The sequence below is a fragment of the Heptranchias perlo genome, chromosome 5, assembly GCF_035084215.1.
Source record: "Heptranchias perlo isolate sHepPer1 chromosome 5, sHepPer1.hap1, whole genome shotgun sequence".
NCBI classification, from domain to species: domain Eukaryota; kingdom Metazoa; phylum Chordata; class Chondrichthyes; order Hexanchiformes; family Hexanchidae; genus Heptranchias; species Heptranchias perlo.
In genome coordinates, this window is record NC_090329.1 from 25,660,442 (window position 1) to 25,670,006 (window position 9,565).

The window sequence follows — 9,565 nt, forward strand, 5'->3', positions numbered from 1 at the left end:
GGAGTCAGTTTCTGAGAGGGGGGATTGGATTGGTGTCTGGGGGGTGGGGGTCAGTATCTGAGAGGGGGATTGGATTGGTGTCTGGGGGGTGGGGGTCAGTGTCTGAGAGGGGGATTGGATTGGTGTCTGGGGGGTGCGGGTTGGTGTCTGAGAGGGGGATTGGATTGGTGTCTGGGGGGTGGGGGTTGGTGTCTGAGGGGGGGATTGGATTGGTGTTTGGGGGGAGTCAGTGTCTGAGAGGGGGATTGGATTCGTGTCTGGGGGGAGTCAGTGTCTGAGAGGGGGAGGGATCGGTGTCTGGGGGGGGTGTTGGTGTCTGAGAGGGGGGGATTGGATTGGTGTCTGGGGGTTGGGTTTGGTGTCTGAGGGGGGGATTGGATTGGTGTCTGGGGGGAGTCAGTGTCTGAGAGGGGGAGGGATCGGTGTTTGGGGGGGGTGTTGGTGTCTGAGAGGGGGGGATTGGATTGGTGTCTGGGGGGTGGGGGTTGGTGTCTGAGAGGGGGATTAGATTGGTGTCTGGGGGATGGTGGTTGGTGTCTGAGGGGGGGATTGGATTGGTGTCTGGGGGGAGTCAGTGTCTGAGAGGGGGATTGGTTTGGTGTCTGGGGGGAGTCAGTCTCTGAAAGGGGGATTGGATTGGTGTCTGGGGGGAGTCAGTGTCTGAGAGGGGGATTGGATTGGTGTCTGGGGGGTGGGGGTCAGTGTCTGAGAGGGGGATTGGATTGGTGTCTGGGGGGTGGGGGTTGGTGTCTGAGGGGGGGATTGGATTGGTGTCTGGGGGGAGTCAGTGTCTGAGAGGGGGATTGGATTGGTGTCTGGGTGGAGTCAGTGTCTGAGAGGGGGAGGGATCGGCGTCTGGGGGGGGGTGTCGGTGTCTGAGAGGGGGGGATTGGATTGGTGTCTGGGGGGTGGGGGTTGGTGTCTGAGAGGGGGATTGGATTGGTGTCTGGGGGGAGTCAGTGTCTGAGAGGGGGATTGGATTGGTGTCTGAGGGGTGAGGGTTGGTGTCTGAGGGGGGGATTGGATTGGTGTCTGGGGGAGGGTCAGTGTCTGAGAGGGGGATTGGATTGGTGTCTGGGGGGTGGGGGTTGGTGTCTGAGGGGGGGATTGGATTGGTGTCTGGGGGGTGGGGGTTGGTATCCTGCAAGAACTGCAGACCCTAATTTACATGCATTATTCGCCACTATCACTTTTTTTAAGAAGTGGGGGGATGTTAGGGTGTGGCCACTATCATCGTTGCTGCTGAACTCCTGACCCCAGCACGACATCTTTTCCCAATATGGGGGGCAGCGGGCCGGTTGGTGCCTGAAAAACGGCCGTATTTACGGGCCTGAGTATCTGAACCTCAGGTTGTGGGCTGTCAGATAGTGGCTGAATTCTGCTGATCATGACTGTGCGCTATGACCGTGGAGAGAGTGCAGGGTTAGAGGGGTTACTGATGTGTCTGCTCATTGACCAGTTATCATGCTGAGTTCAGCAGCTGACTGCCTCCTTTCAGGGAGGGAAAGCCCTCAATTAGACATCATTACTCTAATGATATATCCAGGTGACACTTCAATATTCCAGCTCTCTATTGGGTGAACAAACAATCATTGGAATTGGTTCCCAACCAATCCGAGATGAGCTTGTATTATTCGTGTGGGCCCCAGGCCCAGGGAAGGTAATGAGGTGCTGCTGGAATCCCTTTAAAACTAGGGAAGGGCTCATGGGGAATAGAGATAGAGAATGGAGGAGAAAGAGAGAAAAAAAAAGCCTAGCCTCGCCTATTGAATGCTTCTGATACTGGATGCCATTCTGTTAGTAGAGGGATTCTCATCTGAAGTCTTTTAAAACATGGCTGTTCTGGAAGCAGGGAATTCTCTGTAGGTGCTAGTGGTGGAGGGGTTAATACTAACCAGTGTTTTTCCATCCTCCTGGAATATACACTCTGATATCAGCTGAACTTCTGAATCAAAGTTGTTGGATTTCAGGAGGTTTTGATGATCTGAATGATTTGAGCCTGAGTGAGAATATTCCTTCCCCTGCTACCCAACCCCAGGGAGCTTTGGTGGGCCCTAGGGCTGAGATGGCAGATGGGTCTAAGTATGAAATCCTCAGGGAACTTGGCTGTGGCAGTTACAGGATTGTCTATGAAGCCATTGACCAGGCTGGGGCTGAAGTGGTTGTGACGGAGCTCTGCGATGGAGGGGATATGAATGATTATTTGCTGGGCAGAAGCCCCAACTGCAGCTTCATGCTGAGCAGTGCTGTAGTATTCCTGCACCTGAATCAAATCTTCCATCGAGACCTAAAACCAGACAGTGTCCTAACAGGACCTGTTTTAAAGGTAAGTTGGGTTTGGTCTTATTTTCTGCAGGAGGTTAAGAAAGAGAACTTTCATTTGTATAGTGCCTTTCAGAATGTCCCAAAGTGCTTTACAGCCAATTAAATACTTATGATGTGTAGTCACTGTTGCAATGTAGGAAATGTGGCAGCCAATTTATGTATAGCAAGATCGCACAGTCAGCAATGTGATAATGACCAGGTAATCTATTTGTGATTTTGGCCAGGACACTGGGGAGGACTCCCCTGCTCTTTTTGAATAGTACCATGGGATCTCTTACATACCTGAGAGGGCAGAAGGAGCATTGGTTTAACATCTCATCTAACAGACAGCACCTCTGACTGTGCAGCACTCCCTCAGTGCTGCACTAGATTTTTGTGCTCCAGTCTCTGGAGTGGGACTTGAACCCATGACCTCCTGACCCTTTTTACAAACAAAATAACACTAGTTAGGCCAAACAGCCTGTTTGTGTTGTAATTTCTGTATCTTGTTCATTTGCTTCATGTGCTTATTAAAAAAAAATCATGATTAGAACCTAATCTGTTAAGTTCCCAATAAAACTTTGTATTTAGTCAGATATAAATTATCCAAGTGTAATGAGTGAGTGGCCAGCAATCAAATCCCCCAAATCTTTGTCAAAATGACTGTTCTGTTACTAACGGTTTCCACGTGTGTGTGTGTCGGGCCCCGGGTTGGAGTTAGGGCAACGTGTTTAATGCAACTACAGGTGGACATGGAGTAAACGTGTAAGAAGTGCTTTCCGTTTTTAACACCAGTGGGACTGCAGTGAACATCACATCGCCGATTAGCTGCGACAAACTGTCTCGCCTGTGACCCCTTTTTCACCTCGTGTTCTAGGTGGCTGATTTTGGTTTAAGTACAATATGCCGGAGCAAAGGCAGCGTGAATCGGCGGCAGCTGTCGACAGCGTGCGGCTCTAACTTCTACATGGCATCTGAGCTCTGGGAGTGGCAGTACTCGGCCAAAGTGGACATCTTTGCCCTGGGAATCATGTTCTGGGCGATGATCGAGAGAATCACCTTTAGAGATGCTGAGTCCAAGAAAGAGCTGTTGAGTGAGTGTCCAATGTGGGGTGAGGTTCAAACCCCTCCATAGGGACACGAGGTGACAACCTCACTTGGGATACTGGCCTCCCAGCTCTGCAACTGAAAGTGATGGATGAAAGTCTTTCCCCTTTTGTGTATAGCTCCTTCTACACTATCCTACAAAGACTGCAACAGGAACCCCTAGTTACAACGAGGGTCTTTCCGTTCCTCACGCCAGTCGCCCATGTAGCTTCTCCGAGTGCTATCATTGAATCTTACAGGAGGCCATTTCGCCTATCGTGCCAGCTCTTTGAACAAGCTGTCCAATTAGTCCCACTCCCCCGTAGCCCTGCAAATCCCCCCCTGACCAGGATGATCTGGGCCCCCCTGATGTTTGATGTCTTTCTGAATGGATCTGCAGTTGCATCTCTTAGACCCTGACCTCTGCTATAATGGATGTTCTTTGATTCCTCCATGAATACAGATGACCCTAAGATCCTTTTCTGTAACCAATCTAACTCTAAGTTCACACACTGACCCGTGTTAATGGAGGTGTCAGAATAAAATAGCCTCATTCTGACGTCCTGTGACCTCAAGCACACGATCCATGTCACCAGTTCATCACTCGAGGCAGAGATGAGCAGAAGAACTTGTTGCCATCCCTGAATGAAGGGGTTGCAGATCTTCAGTGGTATTTGTCCCTGTCTCTCCTTTCTTGCCTCCTTTTTCTGGGCTGGGAGGTGAGGTACCTTGTCCTGTCACTAATGACACTTTGCACCTCTCTTTGCTTTCAGCCTTTGAGGGTCACAGAACAAAGTTTCAAACCATAACTTGATGGGTTCCACACAGACACAATTTTATAAAACCATTTCTGGGAGGGAAAGAAGTTTAAAAAAAAAAATAAAAAAAATAATAAAACCTTTCATCCCATCAATCTTTTTAAGTGGTTCTGCAATTTCTCCCAAAATAATAAATGCCCCAAATTCAGTTCAAAGGTGCCTCTTGCTGCCCAGAATACAGCCTTGAACTGGATGCTGAGTTTCTCTGTACTGCTGTAATATATCACACCTTGAAGTGTTGGTATTTTATTTGACAAAAGATAGCTTGTTGAGGTTTTTTCTTGTTTCAAACTAGATGGTGGATTTTGAACTTGCCATCCAGTGTAAAATCAGCGATGCGAATTGGCCGCCTGATTCATTGCCAGTGACATCAGTGAAAAGGGAAATCAGTCAGAGGATGGGCTGTTCTAGAAACTCAGTTTTACACCTGAGCCACAAGTTCAACATCTACCATCTAGATATTTTCAAATTGATAGAATCGGGGATAGCGCATTGTTTCGATGGGGAACGGTGCATTGTGGCTCAGTTTAGTAATCGTGTATATGGTTATTAAATGATAGCAATTGTCATCACTCGTGAGTTAAGAAACTAGAATTCTTAGTTAAATTTACTGAAGCAGATGATGCAAAGCCAAATATTCAATTGAACCACACCAAAACTGCAGAAATCTCCACCAGATAACAGCATGATCTGGGCTGTCAACAATCCTAACTCCTAAGGAGGGATGGAGTGATTTTGATTGAAATATTATAGATCATAGAAATTTATGGCACAGAAGGAGGCCATTTGGCCCATTGTGTCCATACCAGCCGAAAAAGAGCTATCCAGCCTAATCCCACTTTCCAGCCCTTGGTCGTAGCCTTGTAGGTTACGGCATTTCAAGTGCATATCCAAGTACTTTTTAAATGTGATGAGGGTTTCTGCCTCTCCCACCCTTTCAGGCAGTGAGTTCCAGACTCCCGCCACCCTCTAAGTGAGAATTTCTTCTCAGCTCTCCTCTGATCCTTCTACCAATCACTTTAAATATCAATCTTTTAGATCTGTGGAGTTGGAGTGCCGGATGATTCTTCGCCGTTCTCACCTGGGATTTTTTGGTTTGCCTTTACAGGTACCTACTTTCCTCAGGAGGATGATTTAATCCCTGTGGGCAAGGCGTTGATGGAGAACCCCAGCCTGGAGCTCCCAATTCTATGAATAATAAAAGGGCTATGAATAAGGGCATTCAGGAACTTCTACGAGACATGTTGGCCTTTAACCCCCAGGAACGACCAGATGCCTTTGGTCTACAGGCTCTAATTGAGCAAGTCATGTTCTCTGGAACAAGGTGATGCCCCAAGATGGAGTGGTGAACACACAAACTTCTCCCTCCCTGGAGAACAAATGAAAAATATCCAGAGCAGGACTTGGAGGTGGGCACTGGCCCCAGTTTTAGATGCAGCTGGTGTTATATTGGATACCATGGTTTGAACCTCGCTTATGAACCATCCTCAATCGAGATGTACGGAACAGAGTTTCTCACTTCCAGTATGGGTCAGGATTCATGGGTAAAAGGCAACATTCCAAATATTTATTTCCAGAGGGAAGTAAAGGACTTACTTTAACAGATGGGGTACAAATGGTTACTTACTGTGGACCACAATTTGTCTGGTATGGGCACATGGGTTTTTCACATGTTCAGTAACTCTTTCCTCTCTGCCACCCACTGAGTTTTATTCTTACTTGCTAAGTAGAGGTGATCTGCTCGTAGGACTCCCCTGTTGGGGAGTAGCAGCTCATCATTGTACACAAGGGCAGTGCTAGACCTATCCTTCACCCCCTGGGTGCGAAAGGAGCCAGTCTGCTCTGCTAGTTCCTCTGTTCCAGCCTAACAGTGTGCCTGAGATCACAGCCTTCCCAAGTGCTGACTCTCTCTAGAAGGCATGGTTTACCTGCTACTTTGCTGTGTACTCCACCTGTTGTTTAGGTTTCCTGGACCATTCTTGCCCCTCCAACTACCAAAAAGGCATCTAATTGGCATCTTTGGTGGGTGTGCCAGGATTTCTGCTGCTCTGGTCTGATGGCACTGTGCTGATTCTGGTCAGTTCTGCCTTGTGATCCTGGAGTAAACAGGAGATGTAAGAAACACAGGGTCTGTCAGTACTGAGAGAGAAAAGGAGAGTCAGTGTTTGGGGGGGGGGGGGGGGGGGGCTGAGGATCTGACTGAAGGCTCTCTTTGTAACCTATAGCTTCTATTTTTAGATGCTCATGAACTTGCTGTTTACTTCCAGTATTTTCCCTTTTTTTTCTGGGAGTGGATGGGATTGTCTCTGTTGCAGGTAGAGCAGGTGTAGATTCTGTATCGCCCTGGGCCTCACTGGGACTGTACATTGGAACATTCCCTCTTCATCTTTATGACTTGATGACCTGACCTCCCTCCCCCTCCCAAAACCCAGCTTCTGCCTGAGGGATGATCTCCTTCTGTGCAGAGTGACAGTCCTGAGTTTGAAAGTGTTGCCCAGGCCCTGTTCGCTGAGTCCCACAGAAACCAGTTCCCATACATTGACATTCCAGTGGCAGCAAAGATTGATAGATTGGGCGGAGGCAGCAAGCATTGGTAGGGGGGGTATATCACCTTGGTGCACAAGGGGCTCTCCTGAGGTTTGATGGCAGGTGTTAAGGTAACCTGTTAGAGCAGATGTTTTCAGTTTGCCTCTGGCTATTCTGTGCCTGATTTGGGAATGCTTCAGGCTGACCGTACACCTCAATCTAATGTACTGGAATCACACAGCACAACACTAATGTCCTTCCTTTAGGGAAGGAAACTTGTCGTCCTTACCCAGTTTTCCCTATGACTCCAGCCCCACAGCATTGTGGTTAATTCTAAATCACCCTCTGAAATGGTTGCAAGCCACTCAGTTGTACAGTCTCACTAGAAAAAGTCATAAGAATAAAACTGACATTGGACCACTAAGCACTGGACATGACAAAGGCTAACTAAGTCCAGTTGACCCTGCAAAGTCCTCCTTACTAACATCTGGGGACTTGTGCCAAAAGTGGGAGAGCTGTCCTACAGACTAGTCAAGCAACAGCCTGACATAACCATACTCACAGAATAATACCTTTCAGCCAACATCCTAGACTCTTCCATCACCATCCCTGGGTATGTCTTGTCCCATGGGCAGGACAGACTGACCAGAGGTGGCAGTGCAGTGATATACAGTCAGGAGGGAGTGGCCTAGAGAGTCCTCAACATTGACTCTGGACCCCATGAAATCTCATGGATTCAGGTCAAACATGGGCAAGGAAACCTGCTGATAACCACCTACTGCCCTCCCTCAGCTGATGAATCAGTCCCCCTCCATGTTGAGCACCACTTGGAGGAAGCACTAAGGGTAGGGGACTTCAATATCAATCAGCAAGAGTGGCTCGGTAGCACCACTGCTGGCCGAGTCCTGAAGAGCGAACCAACAGGAGGGGGAGGGGAAACCTACTTGACCTCATCCTCACCAATCTACCAGATGTATCTGTCCATGACGGTATTTGTAGGAGTGACCACTGCACAATCCTTGTGGAGACAAAGTTCTGTCTTCGCACTGAGGACACTGTCCATTATGTTGTGTGGGTAGAGGACTTCAATCTAGCAGCTCAAAACTGGGCATTCAAGAGGCGCTGTGGGCCATCAGCAGCGGCAGAATTGTATTCCAGCACAATCTGTAACCTCATGGCCCAGCATATTCCTCACTCTACCATTACCAACAATCCAAGGGATCAACCCAGGTTCAATGAGGAGTGTAGAAGAGCATGCCAGGAGCAGCAGCAGGTGTACCCAAAAATGAGGTGCCAACCTGGCGAAGCTACAACACAGGACTACATGTCCGCTAAATAGCGGAAGCAACATGCTGTAGACAGAGTTAAGCATTTCCACAACCAAGGGATCAAAGCTCTGCAGTCCTGCCACATCCAGTCATGAATGGTGGTGGACAGTTAAACAACTAACGGGAGGAGGAGGCTCTGTAAACATCCCCATCCTCAACGATGGCAGAGCCCAGCACGTGAGTGCAAAAGACAAGGCTGAAGCGTATGCAACCGTCTTCAGACAGAAGTGCTGAGTGGATGATCCATCTCTGCCTCCTCCCGCTATCCCCACCATCACAGAAACCAGTCTTCAGCCAATTCGATTCACTCCACGTGATATCGAGAAATGGCTGAGTGCACTGGATACAGCAAAGGCTATGGGCCCCAACAACATCCTGTAGTGCTGAAGAACTAGATGTTCCTCTAGCCAAACTGTTCCAGTACAGCTACAACACTGGCATCTACCTGACAATGTGGAAAATTGCCCAGGTGTGTCCTGTCCACAAAAAGGACAAATCCAATCCGCCCCATCAGTCTACTCTCAAAATAATCAGCAAAGTGATGGAAGGTGTCGTCAACAGTGCTATCAAATGGCACTTAGTCACCAATAACCTGCTCACCGATGCTCAGTTTGGGTTCGGCCAGGACCACTCAGCTCCAGCCCTCGTTGCAGCCTTGGTCCAAATATGGACAAAAGAGCTGAATTCCAGAGGTGAGAGTGACTGCCCTTGACATCAAGGCAGCATTTGACCGATTGTGGCACTAAGGAGCTCTAGTAAAATTGAAGTCAATGGGAATCGGGGAAAACTCTCCAGTGGCTGGAGTCATACCCAACACAAAGGAAGATGGTAGTGGTTGTTGGAGGCCAATCATCTCAGCCCCAGGACATCTCACAGGGCAGTGTCCTTGGCCCAACCATCTTCAGCTGCTTCATCAATGGCCTTCCCTCCAGCATAAGGTCAGAAATGGGGATGCTCGCCGATGATTGCACAGTGTTCCGTTCCATTTGCAACCCCTCAGATAATGAAGCAGTCCGTGGCCCTATGCAACAAAACCTGGCCAACATCCAGGCTTGGGCTGATAAATGGCAAATAACATTTGCGCCAGGCAATGACCATCTCCAACAAGAGAGAGTCTAACCACCTCCCCTTAACATTCAATGGCATTACCATCGCCGAATCCCCCACTATCAATATCCTGGGGGTCACCATTGACCAGAAACTTAACTGGACCAGCCACATAAATACTGTGGCTACAAGAGCAGGTCAGAGGCTGGGTATTCTGTGGCAAGTGACTCTCCTCCTAACTCCCCAAAGCCTTTCCTCCATCTACAAGGCACAAGTTAGGAGTGTGATTGAATATTCTCCACTTGCCTGGATGACTGCAGCTCCAACAACAGTCAAGAAGCTCGACACCATCCAGGACAAAGCAGCCCGCTTGATAGGCGCCCCATCCACCACCCTAAACGTTCACTCCCTTCATCACCAGCGCACTGTGGCTGCAGTCTGTACCATCTACAGGAT

General features: G+C 48.7%; 1 pseudogene; it reads left to right on the top strand.

The window, feature by feature from the left end:
- The first annotated feature begins 1,732 nt into the window (after positions 1 to 1,732).
- On the top strand, positions 1,733 to 6,361 carry LOC137321347 (serine/threonine-protein kinase PDIK1L-like; annotated as a pseudogene).
- The last annotated feature ends 3,204 nt before the right edge of the window (positions 6,362 to 9,565 follow it).